This window comes from Somniosus microcephalus, chromosome 7, assembly GCF_052327205.1.
Source record: "Somniosus microcephalus isolate GS21.2 chromosome 7, FLI_Smic_1.0, whole genome shotgun sequence".
In the NCBI taxonomy this organism is placed as follows: Eukaryota; Metazoa; Chordata; class Chondrichthyes; order Squaliformes; family Somniosidae; genus Somniosus; species Somniosus microcephalus.
Genome location: NC_140993.1, coordinates 153,050,690 through 153,070,747, shown reverse-complemented (window position 1 = coordinate 153,070,747; position 20,058 = coordinate 153,050,690). Strand labels below are relative to the sequence as shown.

Sequence of the window (20,058 nt, the reverse complement as noted above, 5' to 3'; positions counted from 1 at the left end):
AGAGAGAATGATGAAGTGAGTGTAGAGAGTCCAGAGCATAGATACTTAGAAGGAGACAAAGATGGAGTGAGGTTCCATGTCCAAGGGCCCTCCCTGTGCGTTGTTAGTCATTGTCATTGCATAACATTGATAGGGAGTGTGAGGGCAGCATAGTCGAATCGTGAAGTGATTGGGTTCATAGAGTGAGAGGGATGGTGAAGGGTGCAAGGGTTTTAAGGGTAAAGTGGGATGTGGAGGAGGAGGTTGACAATGCAGAGTGCTGGTGATGAGAGGAGAAGGGGAGCAGAAGGAGGGTCAAGCTGATGGTATACTCACTTTGGCTGATCTTACAAGGTAATTGAACCTCTTGCGGCACTGCAGCCATGTTCTGCTGCACACAGATCTGGAGGTTACATCCCATGCCAGCTGCACCCACACAGCCTTGGTTTGTGTGGGAGGCTTCTTCCTCCCAGATGAGGGAAAGAGCACCTCCTTGCTAGCTCTTACCCCCTCAACCAAAATACTCAGAAACTCATCTGACAACCTCGGGGAGGCTCTGGCTCTCGAGTTGGCCATCTCTTCTCAATGCAAAAGTGTGCAGCATCCACAAAAACCAATGAAATGAGCCAAGGAAGCAAGCGGCCCTTAAATGAAGCTGCATAAGTGATGTCAGCAGAAGTGAGTTTCAGTCCAAAAAGAGAAATTGGCCGAGGGGAACCCACACGCCTGGAGTTAATTGGGCAATTAGGGGGAAATCCCAACTTTTTCCCACCTGACAGTGGAGACGGGTTCAGCACTCGCCCACCCGCAAAGCCACTCCCAACCCGCTTCCAATAGGAAAATTGCACCCAAAGAGTCTGCAAAGGGATATAGACAGGTTCAGTGAGTGGGCAACAATTTGGCAGATGGAGCATAATGTGGGAAAATGTGAGGTTATCCACTTTGGTAGGAAAAATAAAAAAGCAAATTATTATTTAAATGCATTGAGACTACAAAATGCTGCGGTACAGAGGGATCTGGGGGTCCTCGTACATGAAACACAAAGGTCTAGAAATTCAGTATCGCCACATTTGGGGCGCTACAGTCGAGCGTGCGCTAAATTTAGCGCCCGGCGCAACTTAGCGCCACCTTCAGTGAAATTGAGTTGCTTCGCCCCAAGAGGTTCTTGCTGTGCTAAAGCAGGCGCTGCACGACTATCCTAAGGCGCTAAGTCGGAGAGGCGAGGCGCTACCACCGAGGGCGGGCGCAGCGCAGGTGCGGCCAGTTAGCGATTGCAGGCAGACACGCTGGCGCCAGTCACCTCTTAAAGGGGGAGGGTCGATTTGGCTTGCAGCCACGCCTTGCACATTGGAGCCCTGATTCTCGGCCTAGACAGACCTGCTGCGACATCGTTACGCCTACGACCATGGAGAGGGCCAGGGAGAGAGCGCAGCGCTTCAGTGAGGGGGCCCTGAAGGTTCTGGTTGGCGCAGTGGAGCGCAGGCGACCTATCCTCTTTCCGGACAGTGGCAGGAGGCCGCTGCCCAATGAATATCGAAAAGCTTGGAGGGAGGTGGCACACAGAGTGACCTCCAGCAGCATGGTACCTAGGAGCCCAACGCAATGCAGGAAGAAGTTCAACGACCTCACTCGGGTTGTCAGGGTGAGTACCCTTTCCAGTATCCTCTTCATCCCTGCATGTGCACCTCACTTTATGGCCAAAGGGTCCTGAAAGACCCAATGCCCAGCCCTCATCCAACACCTATGGGCCTCTCATGAAGATCACATGCCCATTCACCACTTTACACACTGTAAGGGCTATTTGATCATGGGAGGCAGTGCAGCCAAGATCAGGGCTTGACACTGTACTCAGAGCCCGTCCTTTCTCTTGCAGGGCAAGCTGGCCCACAATAGGAGGCAGCAGCAATGGACCGGGGGAGGCCGTCCTGAAATTAAAGACCTCAGCGATCTGGAGCAGTGAGTGGAACGGATTATGGCAGGCCGGCTGATTGGCCCCATCGCCACTGGAGATGCCGACCCTGTTCTGGACAGCAATGGTAAGGTCATCACCTTTTTGACCTCTCTTTCCACTTGTGCCTCACACCAGCATCTTTTGCCACTATCGAACCAACGCAGTGCATTGCAGCACTCATGCCTCCCTCGCTGCCGCCCTGTCCTCAAGCAACTCTTGTACCTCCCTGCTTTCAGATGCTGATTCATGAGGTGAGGAGGCGGGCCCTCAAGCTGCCACTGTGAGTGAATCAGAAGGCGAGGAGGAGGAAGAGGAAGCCGGAACATCAGTGCCACCCTCAGCCGAGGCAGCCCATGGCCATAATGGGGACACGTCTTCCCTGGAGGGGAGCAGTGGGGAAGGGTCTGAGGAGGGTGAAGCTCCGGAGCCCAGCGGGCTGCAGTAATGCGGGGGGGTAGGGAAGCTCGGCGGCCTTCTCCCCGGAGGGAGAGTGTGGCCTCCAGTCCTGCTACAGTGAGCGCAGAGGAGGTGCGGCTCCTTGCTGAAATGGGCGCCCAGGCGGAGCGCAGGCACACTGAGCTCATGGCTGCAGTGGCAAGGATGCCTGACTCCATAGAGTCACTGGCAAGGAGTGTACAGGAATTCGGGCAGCACAGGCAAGGAGTCTGCAGGACTTCGGTGCAGCACAGGCGGCTTCCAGCCAAGTGCTCAGTCGTGCCATGCAGTCACTGGCTGGTCTGATGCAGACACAGATCAGGGCCACATGAGCACTAACTGCTGCCACCCTCACTGGATCGGGCAGGATTCGCCGGGGCCCTCGCCGTGCCGCAGCAGGCCAGCAGTCTGTGCTTCAGCAGATTGCTGCGCATGGTTCAGTGCTGCCCCGTGCGAGTGCCAGTGTCTCATCCGACCAGGGAGTGCCTGTGCTCTGTCAGGCTGCTGCCAACACTGTCACTCCTCCACTGCAGCTGCCACCACCCGTAGGACAGACTGCTGCCGCCCAAGCAGAGTTGGAGCAGTCAGCAGCTGGGCCCTCCAGGCCCAGAGCTGGTCCAGGTTGTCCCCCAAGGGCATCTGCCGACTCACTATCTGACCCTCAGCAGCCTTCCCCCAGCCTTGCTGCAGCCACTGGGGTCCCATTGCGGAGGAGCTGCAGGGTGGGAAGGGGCCAATCTCGCAAGCGAGGCAGATCACCCTCGCAGGCCAAAAAGTAGGAGGTGTGGCAAAATGCTGTGTTTTTTTTTGTGAAGGCCGAGGATCATGGTCATTTTTGTTTAACTCTTTTGTTCATTGTCTCCAGGTTGTGAGAGCCAGTTATGTGTCTGACTGTTTTTTGGGGGGTTTCTCTGTATTTGTTCGTCATGCGGGAAGGGCACAGAGTTTGTTAAATAAATAATTGTCTTTATTCAGATTGTGCATGTTTGCACTTTGAACTATTTGTTGCCTTGACCGGCTCAGGGATTGCGGAGCGGGTCAATTCATGTTCTTTTAATGGCACAAGCCATTCCCTGAGAGGGGGCCTAGAACCGACTTGCAATAAGCCGCTGATGGACGGCCCTTGCACTTTGTGCCTCCCTCCCGTCTTGGTGCTCCTCCTCCTCCTCCTCCTCTGGTGGTCCTCCAATGTCTGCTGGCAGTGGCTGAGTCCTGAGGATAGCCAGGTTGTGCAGCATGCAGCGCACTACAATGAAATGGGAGACTCGCTCAGGCAAGTGCTGAAGGGCTCCCCGGAATGGTCCAGACAGTGGAACCATTGCTTTAGCAAGCCGATTGTGTGCTCAATGATGTTCCTGGTCGCTTGATGGCCGTCATTGTATCGCTCTTCAGCAGGGGTGCTGGGTGCACGGAGCGGGGTCATCAGCCAGGTGCACAAAGGATAGCCCTTGTCCCCGAGAAGCCAGCCTCCTGGGTGAGCCGGGGCTTCTGCCACAGAAGTCTGGCACAGGATGAAGGCGTCGTGGCTGCTGCCTGGAAAGCGGGCATTGACAGCTAGTATCAGCTGCCTGTGGTCACACACCAACTGCACGTTCAACGAGTGGAACCCCTTCCGGTTGCGGTAATCCTCGGCATTCTCTAGAGGCGCCCGCAAAGCCCCATGCGTGCAGTCAATGGCGCCCTGGACCATGGGGAAGCCCACTATTCTTGCAAATCCCATTGCGCGCTCCTGCTGCTTGTCCAGGGTCATGGCGTAGGAAATGTACTGACGTCTCCTTTTGAAGAGGGCATTCGTGACTTGGCAGATGCAGCAATGCACCGCGAACTGGGAGACATTGGCAATGTCCCCAGTAGCGGATTGGAAGGAGCCGGTGGCATAGAAGTTGAGAGCCACTGTCACCTTCACTGCCACCAACAGAGACGTCCTGCTCCTCAGCTGAGGCTGCAGAACTCTCTGAAGCAGGTGGCAGATCTCAGTGACCACCTCCTTTCTGAATCGAAGCCTCCGAATGCACTGCTCCTCAGACATGTTGAAGTAGGAGAACTGCTGGCGGTATACCCTGGGAAGGTAAGGCCTCCTGTGCCGATGCCTGTTGGTCCTCCTCCGTCTGGCCATGATTGCACTCTCTCTCGGCGTCTCTGAGCCCTCTCAATGCAATGGAGAAACCCAACGTTTCCACCCATTGCAGCCCCCATTATATGTGGCCACTCAAGGCTATGGCACTGAGAAATCAATCCAACTGCAAAGCTCTGGGCTGAAGCCAGAAGTACCTGTGCGAGCGCCGAGTCAAAGCAGAAAGCTCTCTCCCTTTGTCTCTCTGCAAATCTCTCTCTCTCTCACACAGGAGTGGTCCAAAATGGCTACCACTAAGAAGGCAGGAAGAGCCCCCTTTAAATAGCAACCCCCCAGCCCCACAGCGACTGGGAACCGTTCCACGCAACCAGTCACTGGGAGCACCAGGCGGAAAGGGGGGCGCCACTGAAGTTCCGGTTCGGGGCGCACCAAGGGTGTTGCACCATGAAATGACGTCAGGATCTGCGCGCGCAGCTGAGCGGGCGTTGCGGTTTTGCGCCGCCGCTAAATGTCCACTCAAGTTCACGAGAGGCGCAGATCACGCCGCGCCCAGGCGCTAGCCGCTTCACGCCCCACTTATCGCCCTCTTAAGGCGCTAGCGGCTGGCGCTACCAACTGAATTTCTAGGCCAAAATGTTAGCTTGCAGATACAGCAAGTAATTAGGAAGGCAAATAGAATGTTGGCCTTTACTGCAAGGGGGATGGAGTATAAAAGTAGGGAAGCCTTACTACAACTGTACAGGGCGCTGGTGATACCACACCTGGAGTACTGCGTGCAGTTTTGGTCTCCTTATTTAAGGAGGGATATACTTGCATTGGAAGCAGTTCGGAGAAGGTTCACGAGGTTAATGCCTGAGTTGAAGGGGTTGTCTTATGAAGAAAGGTTGCGCAGGTTGAGCCTATATTCATTGCAGTTTAGAAGAATGAGAGGTGATCTTAATGAAACATATAAGATTCTGAGGGGGCTTGAGAGGGTAGATGCAGGGAGGATGTTTCCCCTCGTGGGGTATAGTTTCAAGAGGTCGCACATTTAAAACGTAGATGAGGAGGAATTTCTTCTCTGAGGGTCATGAATCTTTGGAATTCTCTACCTCAGAGAGCTGTGGAGGCGGAGTCATTGAATATATTCAAGGCGGAGATAGACAGATATTTGAAAAACAGGGGTGTCAAGAGTTATGGGGAACGGGCAGGAAAGTGGAGTTGAGGCCAAGATCAAATCAGCCATGATCTTATTGAATGGCGGAGCAGGCTCGAGAGGCCTACTCCTGCTCCTATTTCTTATGTTCTTATTAACATACTCACATGCTGCAACATTTTGGGCTTGAATTTCATCGGGCCGTTGGGGCGGGATTGGAGGCGTGTGGGGGGATAAAATTGCAAAAACTGGCGGGCAGGCCCAACCCCGCCTCCATGCAATTTTCATTAAATCGTGTCTACTGGTCCCGTCTCCATACCGCCTCCAAGAGGCGGGATAGGCCGTTAAGGCCCTTAACAAGCACTAAATTGCCTCTATAATGCCATTTTGATAGGCCTTTGTGATTTTAACCCTTTTCCCACGTGAAGCACGCCTGTTCTGAAACACGACGGTGAAACCTGGTGGTAGCACAATTGGATTGCTGACTATCAGCTGCAGCTCAAACATTAAATAGGAGATTTGATCAGCCATCATTTGCAGGTGGCAGAACTTTGTAGTCTCAGGTCTGGGGGAACTTTTAGAAGGCATAACCACAGCTGTGGAAGTTTGGAGCCTGACACCCATCTCCAGTGTGACCTCCTGGGAAACCCCTCTCGCGACCTTGACTGAGCGCTTCCTCAACTGAGGCATCTACCAGAAGCATGGGAGCCATTTATTTCCTTCCCTTCTGGACATCAGATGAGGATGAAGACCAGCCACGGCACCAGCAGAACCATGAACAACAGCAGCACCAACATCAGCAGCAACAACAGGAGCGCCAAGCTGCTGCTCACCCACCTGAAGCTGCACAGGCCAGAAGGGGCCAGCGCTTGGAAGCTCGTTAGCGCAGGAGATACCCCCCAAACAGGGTCAACAGACACAGGGTCAGCTACCTCAACATGTCTAAGCAGCAGTGCCAAAGGCGGCTCCGACCTTCGCGAGAGGTAGTGGGTGACATCTGCGCAATGCTGCAACAAGACCTGGAGCCCAGAGGACCAGGTGGACACCCCTTACCAGTGGCTGCCAAAGCCACCACCGCGCACAATGTTTTGCCTCAGACTCATTCCAGGGATCAGCAGCAGACATTAGCGGCATCTCCCAGGTGGCCGCACACACTTGCATCACGCGGGTAACCGATGCCCTCTTTGCCATCGCGCACAATCGCATCCATTTCACCAAGGATCAAGCAAGTGTCACGGCGCGTGCGGTTGGATTAGCTAATCTGGCAGGCTTTCCAAGGGTGCAGGGCATCGTTGACTGCACACATGTGGCCCTTAAGGAACCCCATCGCAATCCAGGTATTTTTGTCAACAGCAAGGGCTTCCGCTCCCTTAACGTTCAGCTGGTGCGTGACCACAAGAAGGAAATTTTGCATGTTTGTGCCATGTACCCTGGCAGTTGCCATGACTCCTTCAGTCCGCCAGACCAACTTAACGGATGGCTACTTGGAAACAAGGGCTATCCCCTGAAGACGTGGCTAATGACACCATTGAGGAGACCATCCAACAAAGCTGAGGAGAGCTACAACTCCAGCCACATGTCCACCAGAGCCATAATCGAGCAAACCATCAGTTTGCTGAAGATGCGCTTCAGATGCCTGGATAGATCAGGTGGAGCCCTGCAGTACTCAGCAGCCAGGGTCTCCAGAATCATTGTGGTTTGCTGTGCACTTCACAACATGGCTTGCAGATTCCTGAGGACCAAGTGGCTCGTCACATATCCTCCTCAGATGAGGAGGAGGAGGAGAGCGAAAACGAACATCTTGCAGAGGCCCATCAACCAACGGCAGCAATACGCGAGAACACTGCTGCCCGGGATGCAAGGAACGCACACATCTTGGCCAGATTTGCTTAGCCTAGCCAATCAAGCACTTTTACCTCGCAGCTTCTTACCTGAGCATCGAAAATGGGCAAGAACCAGCGGATTCCTAGCAATTTGAGCGCCATACTGACAATTGCAAGTAATCCTAAGCCCTCAATGTGGAAGTCCCATTCGCAAAATGACACAAGCCACAACTACAGCAGTAGTCATCAGATTTTTTATTTACAGTAATCATCTGATGGCTTTTTAACATAAAACATAAAATTTCACCCAAGTGACTACCCTTGCGACTATTTGTGCAGTATCTTTCTCTTACACGTGCTCCTACGTGGTGCTTCCCCTGTGGCTTCAGCAGATGTGGAAGCCCCTTGCTCACTTTCTTGCTGCTCCTGTCTCGACACCTTTGGCGGGCGTCCTCTGGGGTTGTGAACCTGTGAGGGCCAACAGTCTGCTGCTCCTGCGGCTGTGCAGGGGTTGAGACGCCGATCTCAGTTGGGTGTGGACTCTGGTGGGGCTCTGGCCGAGGGCTCTGCAGTGGCATGGAAGTGTGAGTGCTTAGAGAGGAGCCCCCACTTCCTTGATGGCTGCCACCAACTTCCCTCTCATGGGTCAGGGCCCCCTCAGTGCTTGCAAGTGGCTTGAGAGCACCTTGCTGCACATCAGGGGGGCCATGGGGACCCGCATCTGCACTGGCAGTCCTACTCAGAGGACTTCCATGAAGGTCTGGTTTCTCTGTTCAACAGATGACCATCGCTCCACCAGAGATGTCATTCTTTTCAGAACACTCACCATGTTTTCTGCACTCTGGCGACTTATCACCTCCATGGAGGTTGCCATCCTTTCCATGGTGATGCGTTCATGCGCCAATGACTCCATAAAGGCTCTGCTCATGTTCGCAATGGACTCCTCCATTTGCTCCACACTCGCAGCGACCCTGGAGACAAAACCTGCCAGAGACTCCTGCATCTGTTCCTGGAGTTCCAGCACCGCTGATCTTATGGATAGACCCAGAGGCAGAGGGTCGACATGCAGCTTAGCCGAGCTGGCAGTGTCCTGCGCCCTCTGACTAGGACTCTCCACTGCTGTCCCTGTCTCCACAATCTGCTGATGCTCACTTGTGAGCTGTGATACACCAGGTGACAACACTACTCTATCTCGCGATGTTCCCTCCGAGGCGTGAGTGTCTGCGCTGGTGCTGGGTGCGGTGAATTCTGCTGATGTTGCGCCCTCAGACGTTGCAGCTTCCTCTGAGGAGTCTTGAGGCTCATGCTCTTCCTCCTGGATAGTGGGGACGGGTGCTTGCAATGGTCCTGTGGGGGAGCAAAGGAAAGAGTCAGAGATGTGAGGCCAAGGTTACATGCACATTGCATATTGCAGCTGATCATAAGTCCATTTGTTAGAACTTCAAAATCATTATCAGCGACTCATGCAATGTCATTGAGAGAGATGGAAAACTATTCTGTCACCAGCTTGCTGTGATGCACCCATCTGTCCATCCCCCACTTGGGAATCTTCCTCCACTCCCACGATCTCCAGGACCGCCTTCCTCCCAGGGGGTGAGCTGGGCTACTGAGGATGGCCCTCCTCCTGTCCTCGCTCTTTTCCTCTTATTGTGAGCTCTCTATTCCTGCAATGAGGGAGACAAGTGGAGTTTGAGTGAGAATGAAGGAGTGAGTGTAGAGAATCCATAGCATAGATGCTTAGAAGGAGACAAAGATGGAGTGAGGTGGCAAGACCAAGGGCCCTCCCTGTGTGTTATAAGTTGTAATTGCATCACAGTGATAGGGAGTGTGAGGACTGCATAGTCGAATAGTTAGGTGAATGTGACCATAGAGAGAGAGGGAATGGGTAAGGGTGCATGGATGTCAGTGTCAAGTGGGATGTGGAGGAAGAGATTGCTAAAGCTGAGTGCTGATGAGGAGAGGCAATGGGGCTCAGATTGAGGGTGATGGAAAATTCATACTCACTTTTCAAGTGCGCAGAAGGTCATGAAACCTCTTCCTGCACTGAAGCCAGGTTCTGCAGGTTATTGACAAAGAGTTGACCTCCTCTGCCACCTGGATCCACACAGACTTGGTTCGCTGGGGAGGCTTCTTCCTCCCTGAAGAAGGGAAGAGCACCTCTTTATTTGCTCTTGCTCCCTCTACTAAAGCCTGCAGGGCAATGTCATCAAAGTGGGGTGCAGACCTAGGTCTCTGGCTGGCCATTCTTCCTGCAGGTGCCTCTAACATGCAAGGGCAAAAGCTTGGCCGTCTGCAGAAGAAGCATGGCTTGTTGCAGACCTTAAATGCAGCAGCAATGATGACATCATCGGAGGCAACTTTCAGACTGGAAAAACTCATTGGCCATGGGTTCCCACACGTTGGAACTCAATTGGCCAATTAAGTTAAAATGGCATCATTTTCCCACATCGATTTAGAATCAGGTGGCTAACACGAAATCCGGATTATACGACCCCAGCCCGCCCCAGTATCAAAATCCAGCCCTTTGTGTTGTTATGTAATTTTCTTATTTCAATCAGGATATGACAAGTTGAAGCAGCTTTGCATCAAACTGTCAATGTAAGGTTTCAAAGATCATCTGCATAATGGTAATTGCACAGAGAATGCTTCCAGAAATTGTGAGAAAGCTATTCTATGCTGTATCTTCTCCAAACAAACCGTAATTGTGTGACTTAAGAATTTTGCAAGTTTCACAAGACTCCATCCACTCACCTAATAAAAAGAGGTTAGGCTGGAAATTCCAGGGGTAGCCTCCAGGGAGTGGATCTGGGGCCCAGTGAAACATGTGCCGGTTCCCTGGATACATCCTGACTGGTCCAAAGTCTCAGAGTCAGGGTTATTTGCCTATTTCACAGCACATTTACAGCAAGGTTGGAGCACCCGGGGATATCACTGCAGCACCGAATTCCAAAAGAAGTGGGGTATCAAACTAATGTTTTTAAAAAAATTAATTTTGAATTCTCGCCACGGTTGATTGTTGAGGGGAAACTGGCCTTCAAACAAAAACACACCCCACTTCTGCCAGGATCAGATGCGAGCCTGCTACCATGCCTGCTTCATGTGGACATATATAGCAGAGGGAGCAAGAGAGGCGGAACTTGTGGGATTTCCGTAGGTGATGTTATCTTATCAGTCCCGCCTTTTCGGTGGCACCTGCACAGAAGGGAATGGACACAAGAGGTGCCATTTCAAATGGGTCAAAATAAAAAGGGCAAATATCCATATTCCTCATCCACACCCTCCCCCACCCCGGCAGTTTTAGCGTTGCTAAGTCCTACAAATTTAGGGTCTTTTTCTTCTCTTTTCATTTGTTTCTTCTTCCCCATCAATTTTCTCTTGTTCTACAGGCAGAAACTCCTTGCTGGGGTACATTTCCATAGGCACTGCTCACCTTCTAGTACCTCTCCCAAGTGGTAATTCTTCAAACATTAGCTTAGACAGTGAATGTCAGCAGGACATTCAACCCAACAGGGCATCACAGCTAATGACAATCCTATCCTGACCTAATGTCCACAAACAGGGGTCAGGAGCAAGATCCCTGCATGATTTTTTCCTTTCTAACCCGGGGAGGTGGGGGTGAGGGGGGGGTGGGGAAAGAGAGAGAGGAAAAGGAAAAGAAAGAACATAAGAAAATAAGAAATAGGAGCAGGAGTAGGCCATACGGCCCCTCGGGCCTGCTCCGCCATTCAATAGGATCATGGCTGATCTGAATCTAGACTCACGTCCACTTCCCTGCCCTCTCCCCGTAACCCCTAATTCCCTTATCTGCAAGGAAAATGTGTATCTCCATTTTAAATTTATTTAATGTTGCAGCTTCCACAGCTCTCTGGGGTAGCAAATTCCATAGATTTACTACCCTCTGAGTGAAGAAGTTTCTCCTCATCTCAGTTTTGAAAGGGCAGCCCCTTATTCTAAGATTATGCCCCCTAGTTCTAATCTCACCCATCAGTGGAAACATCCTCACCACATCCACCCGATCAAGCCCCCTCACAATCTTATATGTTTCGATAAGATCGCCTCTCATTCTTCTGAACTCCAATGAGTAGAGTCCCAACCTACTCAACCTTTCCTCATACGTCAACCCCCTCATCTCTGGAATCAACCGAGTGAACCTTCTCTGAACCGCCTCGAGAGCAAGTATATCTTTTCTTAAATATGGAAACCAAAACTGCATGCAGTATTCCAGGTGTGGCCTCACCAATACCCTGTATAACTGCAGCAAGACTTCCCTGCTTTTATACTCCATCCCTCTTGCAAAAAAAGCCAAGATTCCATTGGCCTTCCTGATCACCTGCTGCACCTGCATACTAACTTTTTGTGTTTCATGCACCAGGACCCCCAGATCCCTTTGTACTGTAGCACTTTGCAGTTTCTCTCCATTTAGATAATAACTTGCTCTTTGATTTTTTCTGCCAAAGTGCATAACCTCACACTTTCCAACATTATATTGCATCTGCCAAATCTCTGCCCACTCACTTAGCCTGTCTATGTCCTTTTGCAGGTTTTTTATGTCCTCCTCACTCACTGCTTTCCCTCCCATCTTTGTATCGTCGGCAAACTTGGATATGTTGCACTCGGTCCCTTCCTCCAAATCGTTAATATAGAATGTAAAGAGTTGGGGTCCCAGCACTGACCCCTGCGGAACACCACTAGTTACTGATTGCCAGCCCGAGAACGAACCATTTATCCCAACTCTTTGTTTTCTGTTAGATAGCCAATCTTCCACCCATGCCAGTATATTACCCCCAATCCTGTGATTTTTTTATCTTGATCAGTAATCTTTTGTGTGGAACCTTGTCAAATGCCTTTTGGAAGTCCAAATACACTACATCCACTGGTTCCCCTTTATCCACCCTGTATGTTACATCCTCAAAGAATTCGAGCAAATTTGTCAAACATGACTTCCCCTTCGTAAAACCATGCTGACTCTGTCCTATTAAATTATGTTTATCCAAATGCTCTGTTACTGTTTCCTTAATAATGGACTCCAACATTTTGCCAACCACAGATGTTAGGCTAATTGGTCTATAGTTTCCAGCTTTTTGTCTACTTCCCTTCTTAAATAAGGGTGTTACATTAGCAGTTTTCCAATCTGCCGGGACCTTTCCTGAGTCCAGGGAGTTCTGGAAAATGATCACCAATGCATCCACAATCCCTACCGTCACTTCTCTCAAGACCCTAGGATGTAGGCCATCAGGTCCGGGGGATTTATCCACCTTAAGTCCCATTATTTTACTGAGTACCATCTCTTTAGTGATTTTAATCGTGTTCAGCTCTTCCCCCCTCATTGCCCCCTGTTTGTCCAGTGTTGGGATATTTTTAGTGTCCTCTACTGTAAAGACTGACACAAAATATTTGTTCAGCGTCTTTGCCATCTCCATGTTCCCCACCACTAGTTTCCCAGTCCCATCCTCTAAGGGACCAATGTTCACTTTAGCCACCCTTCTTCTTTTTATATAGCTGTAGAAACACTTGCTATCTGTTTTTATATTTTTTGCTAGTTTACTTTCATAATCTATCTTCCCTTTCTTAATTAATCTTTTAGTTATTGTTTGCTGGCTTTTAAATGCTTCCCAATCTTCTATCCTCCCACTAGATTTGGCTAATTTATATGCCCTTGTTTTCAGTCGAATACTATCCTTTGTTACTTTACTAAGCCACGGATGGCTGTCTTTTCTTTTACTCCCCTTTTTCCTCAGTGGAATATATTTATCTTGAAAGATGTGAAATATCTCCTTGAATGTAGACCACTGCTCTTGTACCGTCTTACACTTAAATCTGTTTTCCCAGTCCACTTTAGTCAATTCTACTCTCATACCTTCATAGTCTCCTTTATTTAAGCTTAGTATGCTGGTTTGAGATCCAACTCTCTCACCCTCAAACTGAATTTGGAATTCAACCATATTATGGTCACTCATTCCAAGGGGATCCTTTACTAGGACATTTTTTATTAATCCTGTCTCATTACACAGGACCAGATCTAAGATTGCCTGCCCCCTGCTTGGTTCAGTAACATACTGCTCAAGTAACCCATCCCTAATACACTCTAGGAACTCTTCCTTAATGCTGCCATGCCCAATTTGATTAGTCCAGTCAATATGAAAGTTAAAATCCCCCATGATTATAGCTGTTCGCTTATTACAAACCTCAACGATTTCCTGATTTATACTCCGACCAACAGAGTTGCAACTGTTAGGAGGCCTGTAGACTACGCCCACTAGTAACTTTTTCCCCTTATTATTCCTTATCTCCACCCAAACTGTTTCACTATCCTGATCCTTTGACCCAATATCATTTCTGACTATTGCAGTGATTCCATCCTTGATTAACATAGCAACCCCACCTCCCTTTCCTTCCTGTCTGTCCTTCCTAATTGTCAAATACCCTTGTATGTTTAGTTCCCATTCATGATTATCTTGCAGCCATGTTTCCGTAATGGCCACCAGATCATACCCATGTGTAGTTATTTGCACCGTCAACTCGTCAATTTTGTTACGAATGCTGCGTGCATTCAGATAAAGAACTTTCAAATATGTTTTCTGACAATTTATTCCTGCTTTTATCCCTTTTACTACTTTACCTTTATCATTATATACATTCTGTCCCTTCCTGACACGCTCTGGTTTTTAATTCCCCCACTGCTACCTTGCTCTATTGCCTTCTTCGCTATCATTTTTATTTTTCGCTCTCTTAAAACCTCCCCCCCACTAATTAGTTTAAAGCCCTCTCTACAGCCTAGTTATTCGATTCGCCAGGATTCTAGTCCCAGCACTGGCCAAGTGAAGTCCATCCCAACGGAACAGCTCTCTCCCGTCCCAGTACTGATGCCAGTGTCCCAGGAAGCAAAGCCCATTTCTCCCACACCAGTCTTTGAGCCACGCGTTTAACTCTCTAATTTTATTTACCCTAGCCAAATTTGCACATGGCTCAGGTAGTAATCCAGAGATTATTACCCTTGTGGTTCTGCTTTTTAATTTTGCCCCTAGCTGCTCAAACTCCCTCAGCAGAACTTCCTTCCTTGTCCTATCTATGTCTTGCATTTATATAGAGTCTTTCACAACCTCAGGATGTCCTAAAGTGCTTTACAGCCAATGAGGTGCTTTTTAAGTGTAGCCATTGTTGTATTATAGGAAACACAGCAGCCAGTTTGCGCACAGCAATGTCTTTGCAAAAGTGTTTTGAGAAATGAGTCTGTATGTTTTGGGAAGTTGAAGCTGTTAGCATCTCTAAAATCTTATAATGGCTCTGAAATTCTGAAGGAATACTGCCAGACTCCCATCATAACTTCAGGGGGAGTCCAGAAAAATCCTCAGAGAAATGGTCCTCACCACAAACTCTGCTCCATTGCAATGACTCCATCTTCTCAATCTGAACCAGAACATGTGCAATCTTGGTGTTCTGTTCAATCATGAGTTAAGTTTTATTTCCACAACCTATCCAACACAAAGACCATCTAATTCCATGTCTGCAAAATTGTCCTTCTCCTTCCCTATCTCAGCCCATATACATGCCATTGTAACCTCCAGGCTCCATTACTCCAATGCTCTCTCACATCCTCCGTCTTCATGAACTCTAACTTGTCCAAAACTTAGATCACTTCCATCCTCACTGATCTATCTTTTGGTCTCTGTCCCCCAGCACATTAAATTTTAAATCATCAACTTAATTTTCAAATCCCTCCATGGCTTTGCCCCACCCTGTCTCTGGCAAACTCCTTCAATCCTATAGTTCCACCTTTACATTTTGGTTCTCTGACTCTGGCCTCGTGTGCAGCCGCTCTCCTCTTCGCTCCACCATTGGTAGAAGATCTTTTAGCCACATCAGCATTCTGGAACTCCTCCCTAAACCCCTCTGCCATTTCACCTTCTCAAAATCCATGGGGGAAAAATTGAGTCGCGTCCCCTTTGGGGCGCTAACATCACCGGGGCGCTACACCCGAAAAAATTAGCAGCCCCACGGCTGAAATTGATCAGTAGCACCCCAAGAGGGAAGCGGAGTGCTACTGGAAGTGCCCCACCTCCCTCTTGGGGTGCTGCGAGGGAATATCGCAGCGCTACGTGCCGTGGTATTGCAGGCCTTCCTCCCCTTCTTAAAGGGGAGGGGCCTTGCGCAGTGCGACCCAGGGCCCAGCTGGGCCACCAGGATCAGAGTGCTGGCAAAAGAGCCCAGCACTCAAGAGAAGTGCCGGGCTCATGGAGCGCAGCTGGCACTCCGGGGGGGGGGGAGGGGATGGTGCTCAGGAGGCCAGGGACGGCAACACAAATGGCCGCCCGTCACCTCGCCTTTAATTAGCGCCGCCCCGGCTGTAGGTAGGCCCCCCTGACCCCGTCGGACATAGTGTCCAGCGGTAAGTCAGGCGGCACTACCAAAGATCATGGCCGGGGCGCAAGCAGGGCGCTGCGCACGGCAATTACGTCATTACCGGCGGTGCAGCACCACGGGGCGCTAACGGTTACCGCCACTGCTAACCTCCCGCTGAATTTCGCAGGAGGCGTTGGTGACGCCGCACCCGGGCGCAAGTTGCTTTGCGCCCTGTTAGCGCTAACGAGAGGCACAAAGCAACCGAATTCCCCCCCCCCCCATGTCTTCGACCAAGCTTTCAGTTACCCCATCTCATTTCTCCTTCTTTGGCTCAGCATCTGTTTTTACAACTATTTCTATTTTGTGAAGCTGCTTGGTTTATTTTTGTACTTTAAGGCCGTTATAGAAATGCAAGTTGTTATTATTCTTGTTGTGTGCTCCTTTAAGTGTCTCATTGATGGAATGAGAAAGTGAATTGGATGGTACAGGGTGTCAGTGTTTGCCTCTAAGTAGATGGCCCTGTAATTACAGAAGCGATGGCTGCCTGACCTATGCTATCTAGCACATTTGAGCAGGGCAGCTAGGTGAAGTAGATGTGATTTCATACTGACACTCAACAGCATCATCCGTGTTAGCTCCTGCCATTACATTGTTGCAGTGTAAATGCAGAGGAGAAAGACTTCTATATACAGATGTTGCCTGGCCTGCTGAGTTTTTCCAGCGTTTTCTGTTGTTATTTAAGACTTCTATAGGTTGGAGTCCAAGGTATCGAGAGCCTCAATCACAGCACTCGTTAAGGAAGCCATGGCTGAGGCTAGGACATTGGCTTAGGTGGGGGGATCCACTGCAAAGAGCTCTGGAGTGGCCGCACTCTCCATGGTGGTCTGCAGCTCAGTCAAGTGGGCATGCAGCACTGCACAAATGTGGGTCAAGCACTCCCCCATAGATGCCCACAAACTATACAGGATGTATCAGCCCTGTAATCTTTTTTAAAATTAGTTCATCTTTGTGCAACTTGGTGTCGGCTCCAGAAGCAGCATGTGCTCTGATTCATCCAATGGAAGTGGCACTGTGAATGAACTTGTGTCAGACTGACCCCATACAGATGAGCAGCAATGCGGGCCTTCTGCTAAAGAGTGTGTTGCATCAGCACCCCATAATGTGGGGAGTTGGCAGCTGATGTGTATCAGAACCATGGATGTTGAGCATTGCATTCTCGGCCTCATGGTCTTACTAGTCATGCATCATACTGTGCCACTATAATAAAGCTGGGATTTAATCTGTAGCAGATGCAGTCTCATTCCATATGAACATTACAGGCTCTTGACAGACTTAGATGTGTTTAGCAGACAAAGTGCAGGACTCTTGTGTTAATTAAGTGACTGGACCTTGTTGGCAAGCAATAATTGAGAGGAGTTTTGGGCATCAAAGGAATGCTTTACATAAAACAGGCTACACCTTGTAGTCCCTTATAATGGAGAAAATGTGGCTATGTACTTATACATCTTCTGCTCTGGTTCGAAATTCAGAATTATGCAGATAAGGGCCATCAAGACTTGTAAATATACTGCTTGTGGCATTCAGGAAAAAACCCCAATTGGTTTAAACACCATGCCATTCCACAAACTATATATTTTTAATAAGTATTATGGAAAGTAATAACTCCAGAGAATTCCGCTCTTGTGGGGATCCCTTTGACAAATTGTGGAGGCTTTTAATAATATTGTAGTTTAAAATCAAATTTTTAGTATTAGTTCATTAAGCACAGAATGAAGCTCCAGCAGAAAGGTAGGACACTTCCCAATAAGGAAAAGGAGCTAAAGCATTCAGTTTGTTGTTTGCAAAGCCTTAAATTGGAATGTATTTAAGGAGAGACCTGCATACATGAGGGAGAAAGGAATAGAGGGATATGGGGGAGGATGGGAAGAGGTGATTAGAGCACCAAGAGGTTTGTGTGCAACACAAGCACCGGCATAGACCAGTTGGATCGAATGGCCTGTTTCTGTGCTGTAGATTCTATGAAATGCATACTTCAGATAATATGAATACCATGGGAGCCTACTGTCCAATGTTAATCACTGTATCTCAATGCAAATCAAAACCAACTTGACTTTCACAGACATCAAACAGTTGCCATTTATTGACAATCTTTTCGATTTATGTAAGCCTTGTTCATGAAAATAAAAATGCCATCCAAAAGTAAAATCTAATTTCATGCCATAAAGGTCACTTTATTTAGCGTTATCAACCACTGTAACTGAATCAGAAGTTCTGGGGTTACAACACTGTACGTATGTTTCTAAACACATTACAAGGCAAAGTAAAAAAACAGAAGATGGACAGCAGAAGGGAAAGGGAAGCAGAATGGAAAAAAAAGTTAGAGAGGGGCAAGACATGATCAAACAAAAGAGCTTTAGGAAGCTATTGTAAGCAGGGGGAGAGGCAGCAAAGGGGAAGGATCTAGGTAAGGAGTTCCAAAGGGCATAATAAATTGAATGGCCACAACATTCTGGATCTGTTGTTAATTGTGGAAATGGGGAGACTGGCTAGGAAAATGCTAGAGACGTTGAATGTCAGGTGACAAAGGCCTGGGCTAGAGTTTCAGCAGAAGTGCCACATTTCTTTAGTTTTTACAAGCATGCGAAAAAGGATAGAGTTAGGGTTAAAGACCAACTGGTCCACGGGCCCTGTCCTATCCTGACATGAAGTAATGTCTGCATGCTGTCACTCCATCCAACTCCCCTGCCCCCCTCCACCTACACAGCCACACAATCACCTGGGAGAAGCAAAGACATCTTAGGCCAATTAAGGAATTTTGTGAAATTTCTCTCTGACCCCCAAAAGTGGTCAAACAGGTTCCGGTGACTAGGCACCAGATCCTCTACCTTCTGTATGCAATTATATTGGCCACTGACATGAACTCATCCAGCTCCCTTTTCAACATGTGCAGCGAATCCATATTCACTGCACGAGCCAGCAACTTGTTTCAGATTTTGGCCGACTGCGAAAAGAAATAGCTCCGAGCGTGTAACCTCATACTATGCTTACATAACTTAGACTTATATTGCCTGGTCCTCTTTAACCTATCTAGTTCCAGAAGACACTGATAATAAATGACTTCATTATTTAATTCTTTATCTAATTTTATTATTTAATCTTGTAATTTTAACTGTTTGCAGTTTTACTGTTATGAAAACATGAATTTGATATAAAAATACAAAAGAAAAGCAGGCAATCAGCAGGGTCAAACGCAACTGGAAATAAACCCCGTGAAGGAGGTTGCAATAAAATCTGATGAATTAATAAAGGAAGCGTACTTAAAAATTAGGGAAACAATTCATTGGGCTCACTTTTAAATTTTTTTGAAGAAGTTATCTGAAAAGATAAATAATCTATAATGATTTATAAAACAACACTGATACAACTATACAATGTATACTTCAATAACCGTTAAGTGAGCCAAAGTTCAACTTTTACCCATTCCTGTGAATCTGGGGAAACTAAGTTGACTCTCTAATAGCAGCTTGTAATGGGACACAGAATTTATCACACAAATGAACGAACACTGTGAAAATCAAAGCACAATTTAAAAAAAAGAATCGCATAAAGATGGTTTGAACATTGTGTTGTAACCAACCCTTGGTTCACGCTCACTGCAAGTGGTTGCAACTGTTTTCTTCATCACTCACCTCCTAAAACTGTCAATCTTCAGTCATTCTAGTTGTTAAATTCACAAGAAAGGAAATATCCCTCTAATTTTGAACTGCAAATAATTCATAATCTTATCCATATACCATTTAACATATGGCAGCTCATTTTCATCAGAACGTGTTACTTATATAAGTTTAGTGTTTTTCTCAATACTTTTTGCTAAGTGTAGGATTGCCAGAGCAATATAGTCAGTATCTTTTTTTAAAGTTCCCCAGTTTTATCTCTTCCTTTCTTGAAAGCAGTGACCCATGCTGGACAACAGTTCAATGGACACCAGCGCACCCCAGTAGCTCACCCAGAAGGACATTTCTCAGGTGTGAGTCTAGAAGTGAGTGTCAGCAGGGTATTTGATTGTAGGACACCATGGCCAAGTCTGATTCTATCTTAACCCAATGTCCAAACAAAGGCACTTCCCAGCAGCAATGAGTAATTGCGATCAGAAGCAACACTCCTGCCTGAATTTCTCCTTGCTTGTCCAAGGGCACTTTCGCTCTCCGCTTGTAATAATATGTTAAAATTGTATAGGGCCATATAGTGGTCAGATTAATATATAAATTATTATGGGCATGAATTCCAACAGCATCACTGGAAGTGTGGCAGGGCACTGACC

General features: G+C 48.3%; 1 protein-coding gene across 8 annotated transcripts in view; it reads right to left on the bottom strand.

The window, feature by feature from the left end:
- The window catches only part of prex2 (phosphatidylinositol-3,4,5-trisphosphate-dependent Rac exchange factor 2), a 943,088-nt gene that overhangs the window by 357,459 nt on the left and 565,571 nt on the right, over window positions 1-20,058 (bottom strand). The gene's annotated exons all lie outside the window — the stretch shown is intronic.